The sequence below is a fragment of the Schistosoma mansoni genome, chromosome 1 (assembly GCF_000237925.1).
Source record: "Schistosoma mansoni strain Puerto Rico chromosome 1, complete genome".
NCBI classification, from domain to species: domain Eukaryota; kingdom Metazoa; phylum Platyhelminthes; class Trematoda; order Strigeidida; family Schistosomatidae; genus Schistosoma; species Schistosoma mansoni.
This window is the reverse complement of record NC_031495.1, coordinates 2,863,524-2,874,613: the sequence shown is the minus strand read 5'-3', so window position 1 is coordinate 2,874,613 and position 11,090 is coordinate 2,863,524. Positions and strand designations below refer to the sequence as shown.

At 35.5% G+C, this 11,090-nt stretch overlaps 1 non-coding gene across 1 annotated transcript; it reads left to right on the top strand.

Annotated features, from left to right (window-relative positions):
* The first annotated feature begins 2,367 nt into the window (after positions 1–2,367).
* On the top strand, positions 2,368–2,434 carry Smp_tRNA_02409_Gln_TTG.1.1. Its single transcript has one exon. It is a non-coding gene (tRNA).
* The last annotated feature ends 8,656 nt before the right edge of the window (positions 2,435–11,090 follow it).

Here is an 11,090-nt window from a genome sequence, read left to right as displayed (position 1 = left end):
TCCTGTTGTTGGACTACTGAGGAGTCCCACAATAGGACGAAACGGCAGTCCAGTGATTCCAGAGTTTCCTTAGTGGTCTAGCTTCAATTGACTCAGGCTTTCAACTATGAAAATACTAAATCTCCAAAAAATCCCTTCTGATTATATTTCATTGTTACTAGATAATTGTATACAAATATAAATGAGACTAAGAGCAATTTCATAATATTAAACGTATAAAAAACCTTTAACATCTTATTGTAAGCAGATTATCACTAAGTTCTACTCATCTTAATAAACTTTCTAGAAACTACCCAACAGTATCGACTGATTGTAGTGTTGCAACCATTGCAAAATATCCAATACTAAATGACTATTTCATCCTATTAAGTAGTACCTCAGACGTGTGCACCTACGATTCTACCAAAAGTTGAATATAGAATATTCAAGTTCAATGCTGATCACGTTACATTTTTAGCAAATTAATGATGTGTATTTTTCATGCTACTGATTTCACAATTTTGTACAAACTTTACTTTTCAATGGTTAACTTTGAGAAGAAACTCCAAAAGCTCTAGTGAGAATTGATGGCTAGTTTATTTCAAATATTTGAAGAAAGACAATTCATATAGATGGCAATGGATGAAGGTTGCTTAACCGATTGAAGTGACTAAGAAAATTTGGACCCTGGAATGTCAATCAGAATTCAGGAAATAACACGGCCCGGAGAGTCCCGAAGGTCTTCTATGATGTGGTAGGTATGAATTGATGAAAGGGAACACACTGAAAAATAATATTTCTGAATTAATTTAATATCCGTGACAGTTATTCGTCTGAATTAAGCCCGCAATATAAAAACTTCTTCAAGTTAAATAGTTTAGATAAATCCCTCATCCTAATGTACATTTTTTTGGTTAAACAATGAATAAGAGTGAAAACTGATTGAAAGTAATCTACAAAAAATCCTTCTTGACACAGGTTTCATGCTAATAACACACCTGGAATCTTGGAGAAGTTAATGATCCGTGTGAATTTGAATCTGTGTCTTCCAGTTTCATGTTATGAGCCATTATCATCTAATATTTTAAAACAGTAAACGTGGTAATGAACTGATTAAACCAGTGACCACATTTCGACTTGATCGATAGGATTCGATCAACACTTAAAGGACTAGACAAACATAACATAGATTACTACACAGTTACCAATCAATTGTAAAGATGTGTGAGCGAAATTTTCGAAGCACCAGTCTGACAAACTTCTACTTTATAATCGTTTTGTTACAACATAACTTTGGGGAATCGATCTATGACGTTTCTTGTTCATTTGAAAACCTGAAATCGCAAATCCAAATAGATTTTACTCTTTTCTTGAATACCTCGTCGACATACTATGAGGATATATTACCGGTGTCTTTTGCATATTTAGAGACTCCTATGTCTTTTATTACAGTATAGTAGTTAAAAGTTAAAATTTAGTAATTCATATTAGAGGCTAATTTATTTGTCAACAAATATTTCACGCTGGACATTAACTTCATCCTGTTTAGGACTCGTCAGCTTGATGTAACTGTATTCCAGAGTTGATATTCACTCAGGGACTTGAACCCAGTAATTTTGTATTTAAACACTCAAGATGCTAATCACTAAGCTTCTGTGTCTAGATGGCGACTTACTTGTGCAAGGATTTCAGTGATCCCATCCTACGATAATCTTGACTGACTTTCAATCGTTTCGAAGCTAATGTATTGGGTTAGAGTTCTGTCACGAATATCAGTACTAGGAAGTACATTGGTAGTGAACGAGAACACGATTGAGGACAATCGAATTCATTTAAATACAAAATTACAGAATCTCTTAGTAAAATCTGAGAACCATACGATAAATAATCCATTTTCAAAATGTCAATCAATCAAACTTCACTGTTATTTCGTTTCCTAACCAATCAGACTTTGTTCTCGTTCTCTTTCCTTTGATCTTCTTAACCTTCTTCCACCAGATATTTCACTTTTGATTGATGATCCATACTACTGATATCTATCAACATCAGTAGCACATACCACACATTCATCCATAGAGTCAGAAATAGGACGAAATAAGACTTCTAAATTTTGATGGCTGCTATATTCCAAATAAACTAGAATAGTTCATTTAGTATTGTTCCAAATAGGATGAAACGTGCGTCCTGGATTCCACTGCTAGCCACTATCCATCTTTGCTTATAATGCTTGTGAATTAAGGCTATATCGAGGCAATACGCACAGCATGCACATATGCCGAATAGAGACTGATCAGTTGCAGTCCTAAAACATCAATGGGAATATTCAGACAAACAATACTAAATGAATTTATACTTCACCCCATTGCACAAGAAAGTGACTATCAGGACTCAGTGGCCGAGTGGATAACGCGGTGGCGTTTGAAGCGAAAGGTACTGGGTTCGAGTCCCAGAGTGAACATCAACTTTGAGATGTAGGTATATCCAGCTGACGAGTCCCAAATGGGACGAAACGCGCGTCAAACTGGATTCCACTGCTAGCTACTATCCATCTTTGCTTAAACTAGAATAGTATTCATAATTTATATTGAGTACTCAGCCAACTGTAAACTGAATGTGAAAATAACTATTGATATATTATTTATTAAACAGGAAACTATTAAAACAGTTTCTATTTGTAAGCATAAATATTTATTCTTTTTTAAAGAAATATATTTTATTTAGTTCAAATGAACGCCCAATATGAAAGCAGCCATCAGTTAATTTTTTGAAGGGGATTTTGTGGAGATTTTAGTAATTTAATAATTGAATTCATGAGTCAATCAAAGGTAGACCATTATGGACGGTGGCGCCATTTTGTGGATTGGTCGAAGTTAGACATCAATACCGTTGGATGCCGACTCAGTGGTCTAGCGGTTAAGCGTTTGCTCTATAGATCGATAGGTCCTGGATTCAAACCCGCTGAGCGGCATTGTGGATGAGCACTATTGAGGAGTCCTATACTAGTACGAGTTGGACGTTCAGTGCCTCGAAGTTCTCTATGGTGGTCTAGCTTTATTTGATTCATGAAATTAACCACTAAATTTAGTTGAAAACAATATTACTGAACGATAAAATCAGATACAGTTTCCAGTGAACTGTAAGTGGTTTAGTATAAAACATAATGAAATAATCAACGATAAATAATTGAAATACATCGTTTTTATTGTTTCTGTAGTAACGCAATGTTATTGCTTCCGTTTTAAAATAATTAAATCAATTATATTATAATGTGGTTGGTTAGAAAGCAATTCATTGTTTGAAGACATATAAATTTTACAAGATAGTTTTACAACAATGATGTCAGTTAAACATAAATCCCTATTATTTCTGTGAAGAGGGCCCACGGGTAAATACTAGGAAGAAGAAGCTCAGAAAGAGCCGACGATATTCCTATCAATCATCTTTCGAAAGAATATTTCAGAATCTCTAAGTATAGCTTCCTTATTGGACAAATGCTAAAAATCTCCTGTATGCAGATTTAAGGACTATAATGAATATATCTGAAAGTTTCGTACATGTTATGCCTGGTGGTCGGCTATTATGACTGAGTCACCAATTCTTATATCTCATCGTCGCTGATTGTTATGTCGGAATCGCTTATCAGTTATACTCGAATATGAAGAATCACTGTAAGTCCCACGACACGAATGTAAAAATATAAAGACTGATACAAGTGAAGACTTACTAACTCCAAAACACAACGACGACGACCCTAGTCGAAAATACACTCATTTATTGATTGATTCGTACACCCATTTTGATTAATAATTAGGATGAAATCACATATATGAAAAATACTTAGGTTTATAATAAATCATACGCTACATGTCATGTTGTGCATAGGTCAGATCAATATTTAGTACAAGAATATTGTATGTTATACAGAATAAAATGTCATATAGGGAAACAGAAACAAACAAACTACATTGAATTAAAATGGAATTAATGTTGAATAAAAAGTATAATGAGTAGATCAGTCTAATTTTACCTTTCTTCCCATCATATCAGTACCATATTTGACATTGTTTGGAATAGCATTCCTTTCACTTGTCTTTTGTCTTTTCATTTGAAATTTGAAGGGCCGTAGCGTTCGAGTGCTCAAGTTGTACTCAGTATATCAAGAATTAGGTTCTAGATATTACAATTTAGAACATACTTACTTACTTACGCCTGTTACTCCTCGTCAAGGAGCATAGGCCGCACACCAACATTCTCCATCCAATCCTTTCCAGTTCATTCAGTTAACATTCATCCTTATCATATCTGCTTCTATTTCCCGACGTAATGTGTTTTTTGGCCTTCCTCTCTTCCGCTTCCCTTCACCATTCCAAGTTAGCGCTTGCCTCGTGATGCAGTTTGATGATTTCCTCAATGTATGTCCGATCCACTTCCAATGTCTTTTCCTAATTTCCTCTTCAGCTGGAAGCTGGTTTGTCCACTCCCATATAACGCTATTGCTGATAGTAGCCGGCCAGTGAATGTTGATTATTTTGCGTAGACATCTGTTTATAAATACTTGTACCTTCTTGACGATGGATGTAGTAGTTCTCCATGTTTCAGCTCCGTACAGTAGGACTGTATTGACGTTCGTATTGAAGATACTCACTTTGAAATTAGTTGACAGTTGTTTTGAGTTTCATATGTTCTTTAATTGTAGAAATGCTGTCCTTGATTTGACAATCCTCGCCTTTGTGTTTGCACCAGATCCTCCTTATTCATCAATGATGTTTCACAGGTAAGTGATTGTTTCCACCTCTTCCAGACTTTCTCCATCAAGTGTGAATGCGTTGGTGTTCTCCTTGTTTTATTTGAGAATCTTGCTTTTTCTTTTGTGTATGTTGAGACCTATTGATGCAGAGGCTGCTGCTACACTACCTGCCTTCATCTGCATTTGTTCGTGTGTATGAGAGAGGAGGGCTAGGTCATCTGTAAAGTCCAAATAGTTTAATTGATTCTGAGATTCCACTGTATTCCGTGCTTCCTCTCATGTATCGAGGTCTTCATAATCCAGTTAATCACCAGAAGAAAGAGGAAGGGGAAGAGTAGACAGCCTTGTCTGTCTCCGGTCCTTACTGGAAATGCACTTGTCAGCTGTTCTGCATGCACGACTCTGCACTGTAGTCCCTCGTATGATCTCTGGATCATGTTGACAATCATTTCAGGAACTCCATAGTGTCGAAGAAGTTTCCATAATGTTCTCTGCTCCATGCTGTGAAACGCATTCTCATAGTCAATAAAGTTGATGTATAGTGACGAGTTCCACTCAATTGATTGTCCCACGATTATCCGTAGTGTCGCAATTTGGTCTATGCACGACCGATCCTTACGGAATCCAGCCTGTTGATCACGAAGTCGAGCGTCTACTGCGTCTTTCACCCGGTTCATTTATAACTTACCCTGACAGCTTAATACGTTTAGAATGTAAAAAGTGAAGAAAAAAATGCGACACTATTGCACACACATACATTTTATATATTCGAGTATAAAAAGGTAACAAGCAATGAGTAAATTAGATAAAGTTAGGTTTAGTTACACATAAACCCTGAGAAAATTAAACATTTATATTAATAGTGTGCAAAAATCGAATATTCAATAACGATAAGGTATACAGAATGATCAATACAATTAAAATGATTCATCTCTCATATGAATTGTCTGGATTTTACTGATAGCTATTCAAAAAGGTAGAATAAGCTCATATTGAAATTACATTACAGAAATCACTAAACTATCATACTTACTTACTTATGCCTGTTACTCCCAATGGAGCATAGGCCGCCCACCAGTATTCTCTAACCCACTCTGTCCTGGGCCTTCCTTTCTAATTCTATCCAACTTTTGTTCATTCTTCTCATGTCTGTTTCCATTTCCCGGAGTAATGTGTTCTTTGGTCTTCCTCTTCTCCTTTGGCTTCAGGATTCCATGTGAGGGCTTGCCTTGTGACGCAGTTGGGTGATTTCCTCAATGTATGTCCTATCCACTTCCAGCGCTTCTTCCTGATTTCTTCCTCCACTGGAATATGGTTTGTTCTATCCCACAGTAGCTTGTTTCTGATAGTGTCCGGCACTAAACAATCATATGATGATATTAAGTGAACTGGTTGAACTAATTTGAACCTTTTTATTCCTTTGACAAACTTGAATGGTATAATGAGAAAACGAAAGTTATCAGATCTATGCGATATATTTGCAAAATAAACGATGTAAACAGCAATGTGGAAATCGTTATAATAAACAAATTAGTATTACCAGGGTAAACTAAGAGTAAGAACCGAATTCTTTCAAACATATAAAGAAGATTTAAGTTTTCACATAGCTAATGCTTCAAGAAATGTTAGTATATGCCTTTGAGAACTTTTATACAACACTACGAAGATCACCTTGATATAAATCCTAATACCCGTTCAACCAAATGTTTCTCAATGTATAAAAATGCTTGTTTATCCAATGGTCTTGTTTGACTAATACAGTTGATTTGTTTTTGTAGCCATTTAGGTATGCCTTCAGCCACAACTACTTGCAGATCACGGTTGCTCCTGTATGTATATATTTTTCTTCACATACATGAAAATTGAGAAAGCCTAATAAAATTTTACACAATCGTTTATGTACTGTTTAGGTTTTTATTAAAACATACACTCTGACTTTTCGATAATGATGAGTTGAGCTGAGTAAAATATCTTACTGATAGCTAATTTAAATCTTCGTTTCAACATAAGACTATTTCAGTCAATTGTGAATAGTTGTGTAATATGGAACCTTTCTCGGGTACCGAAAGGATAGTAGTTCTCCTCACATGCTACCTTTCCATCAATTTATAAACTTCAGTGAATGACAATTATTCATCAACATTAAAGTTGAGAGCTTTATATGTCTCCTAATTTGTACTGATTAACTGACTTCCATAGTTGCGTATTTCATGAAACTGGATTACAGTCGGTTCGAACGAATATAAATTTAAGACGATAGATTCTGGGGTATCATTGTTTATTTAGTAGATTGTTTTTACGAGTAACTGTCATAATTTGGCGAAATCAATAATCATAAGGGTCCAAATTTGTGATTCCTCAACGGTATTCACTTACAATTTCACACCCAGCCAAACCAATAACATTCAGTTAGCATTTACTGTAAACATCATTCGATTCAGTCAATTATCTTGTACTTAATAATGCGTGTTTTCGATCCTAATCACTCAATTATTGAAAAAGGATCATGAATCTTGTAGGTCAAATTAAGTTACATCTGAAACAGAAATAATCAACTAATTTTACTATACAATTTAATCAATGCATTGATTCGGTATTCATGATTTTCTAACCCGAATATTTGTGTTCTGATGATTTTGCACTAAGATTTATATAATATAACCTTTTGTGTGAAAAATAAGAATTCATTTACTATCAAAAACTTGTAAGGACTTGATGGCTGTTTCTCCTTGGTATGGAACTTCTCAGCAGTGTTCATCCACGACCCTACACTCGGAAACAGAACCCAGGACCTTGAACGCGTAAACGCTTGGTCTCAAGAATACTGAGCTGGAATCCAACAGTGTCGATAGCTAACTTCTATCAGTCAACAATATTGCGTGACTACCTTGTATTGTCTTCAACTGATAACTGCCTCACACTCAACACGATCTACCTCTACTGGTTACGAATTCTTATTACATTAAATCTATACAACCCATCATGTTACATGTATTTAAGACTCATTAAAAAGTAGGACTTATTTTCAATTGTTAAGGAGTAATAATCACTTCTCTCATAACCCGAAATAAGACTGACAATTAATTGATAATTTTATATGTATTGATCTTCACCAAATGGTCACAAATACTTAATTTATAATCAGTATGCATGTCTGTGGGGATGGTTAAACTTTACTGTGATTACGAACCGATATAAGTCAGACAGCTATTACGTTATAATGAAAACCTGTTACTAATGGAGTTCAACTATATACATTATGAGGCAGTTACCCACCGAAGATAATGAGAAGTGGCTATGTAATATCACGAGTTGATTGAAGCTAGAAATGTAATTGACTGGAAGTCGACCAAGTGGTTAAAAGGTTGAGTTCTCGCTTTGATTCATCATGACCTTGGGTGGGATTCCCAGAGATTGTAGATGTACTCTGAAAAAGTCTCATATTATGACAAAATTTCCATCCGGTACTCTAGGTTTATTGTTAGTTGTATCACTTGGATCGATTCATGAGATTAAAAAAACTCTTCCATATAAGTTATTTAAAAGTTTGTTTTTCCTCAGTATTTATTTAATACCAAAAACAATAAATGTTTAATGTATACTTTCAAGCCCTTCTTTAACCCTCATAACTCAAACCTGAAATAATCATCGGATTCAATACTAGAAAGATTAAGAGTTATTAAATTCTATAGTGTTTCAAAACGGTTATACAGACATTTTAAGCAAAGATGGATAGTGGCTGGCAATGGAATCTAGCTTGATGCACGTTCCGTCCTATTTGGGACTCATCGGCTGCATTTGATAGTTGATGTTCACTCTGGGACTCAAACCCAGTACCTTTAGCTTCAAATGCCATCGCGTTATCCACTCAGAGTGAACATCAACTCCGAGATGCGGGTACATACAGTTGACGATTTCCGAATTGAGTGAAACCCACGTCCTGGATTCTACTGCTAGCTACTATCCATCTTTGCTTATAATGCTTGTGAATTAAGGCTATATCGAGACAATAAATACAGTAAGAGACTGACCAGTTGCAGTCCTAAACATCAATGGGAAGATTCAAACAAACAATACCAAATGAAGTTATAAAGACATTTTCCGAGTTTACCTGACTTGTAATAATCTACAGTTAAAACTGCATTTAACTGTGCAATAAAAACTTAATATGAGTCATGGAGATGAGTATTATCAAAACATAAATTTACATTAGTTTCCAATACTATAAACAACAATTTTTTATGGAAATTGCTTTCTTTTTTTGTTTTTTTTTCTTGGAAGATCTTTATCAAATGTGGTTACCGGGTGGATACCATTCTAGAAAGTTTCATTTAAAACTACAATTTGGATAGTTTATTTTTCCAAAATAGGCTTTTAATGGCTTAGTAACAAACAGATTTTAACTTATATTTTGACTAATAACAATTAACGTACATAAAACCCATGAATTGTAAATTATTATTCTCAAGGAATTTTAAAAGCATTCTGTTAGTTTATAAATGTATATCTAACAACATCTTAAAACAAACACAAATATATTCATATATATAAACAACAACTTTGAAGCAAAGATGGATAGTGGCTAGCCGTGAAATTCAGGAAGAGTGTTTCACCCAATTTGGGAGCCTCATCAGCCCTTGTGGTCTGGTGTGTGACGAAATCTCAGCACGGATACAGAAGGCTCGTCTAGCTTTCGCCAACTTGCGTCATTTATGGTGTAGGCGAGATATCCGTCTAGCAACCAAAGGACGGATTTACTGTGCAGCAGTTCGTTCCGTCCTACTTTATGGCAGTGAAACATGACCGGTAAGAGTAGAGGATATTCGTAGGCTACTAGTTTTCGATTATAGGTGTCTTCGAAGCATCGCTCGTATATCCTGGGACTACCGGGTAAGTAATGCAGTTGTTAGGGAACAGATACTAGATAAGGATGGCAAATCGATTGATGAAGTAGTGAAACTTCATCAGTTGAGATGGCTGGGACATGTGTTACGTATGCCCAACCACCGACTGCTCCGACGTGCAATGTTTTATGGTGTAGGAGTAGGTTGGAAGAAAGCTAGGTGCGGCCAGACGAAAACGTGGCACAAACCCATGAAGTCAGTGATAAGTGGACTGAGTCATGTTGGTAAATGTAGACTACATGGTTAGAGACCTTGAATGACATGGCTCAAGATCGTTTGCAATGGCGAAGTTGCATCCACTCTTTGTGTCCTACCAAATTCTAATCTTCTAAATTCTTCATGTCACTAACTTTTTCTCTTTTCAAATTCATTTCACTGGATTATACTCTTTGAATAACATCTTCAAACCCTAATCTTTTGGATTACTGCTTATACTCTAACTACTTCTATCACTATAGGATTTGAATCGACAACTGCATCTCTGTGGTAATGTGGTGTGGCAACTTGAACTGATGTACATACGTACGAAGTTCTATGTTGTAATTGACTGACCAGGACTCGTTAACTGGATGTATCTGCGTATCAAAGTTGAAATTCACTCTGGGACTTGAACCCAGTACCGTTCGCTTGAAATGTCATCACGTTATCCACTAAGCTACTCCTTGTGACTTAAGGCAATATCGGGGCTATCCGTACAGTATGCACATAGGCTAACAATAGACTGATCAATTTCAATCCTAAGCAACAATGGGAACACACAAGCAAACAACACCATGTAAATATAAACAAAAACGTTTTATTTGACAAACTTATTGAATATTGAATATTTCAAGATATTAGGAGATCTAGGTGACTAATCTATGGAATTTTATATTCTTAAATTCCAATAATTTGCCCTGAATTTCTATCCTAAGACTGACTGACTACAGAGTAGTGAATAAAATAATTGGCTGTGTAAAATCATTATCCATGATGTTCAAAAAGAAGCCATAATAATGATAAGCATCAATACTACAAACCGTAATAATAAAAGCTTGATACTAGGATACTTTAAAACTACGCTTTCTATTTATCGGTGAAACTTATATGTTTTAAAATTCTGTCTTCCTAACTGAAAGTGTTCCTTTCAAGATTTGGTTGTGAAGAAACGGTTGCACAATAAAAAGTTTTCATTGTTCATGTAAATGTTCATATTTTTAAATATCGATAGTATCATTATCACCAGAAGGGGATTTTGTGGAGATTCTATTGATTTTATAGTCAAACACATGAGTCAATTGAAACGAGACCACCAGGTCTATTGTGAGTGAGTAACTCACTGAAGACAATGGTGGACGGTTGATAGACTTCGTAGATTGGTTGCAGTTAGACATTAACACTGTTGGATACCAGCCAGCTCAGTGGTCTATCGGTTAAGTGCTCTGGCGCGAGACTGATAGGTCTTGGGTTCGAATCTCTCG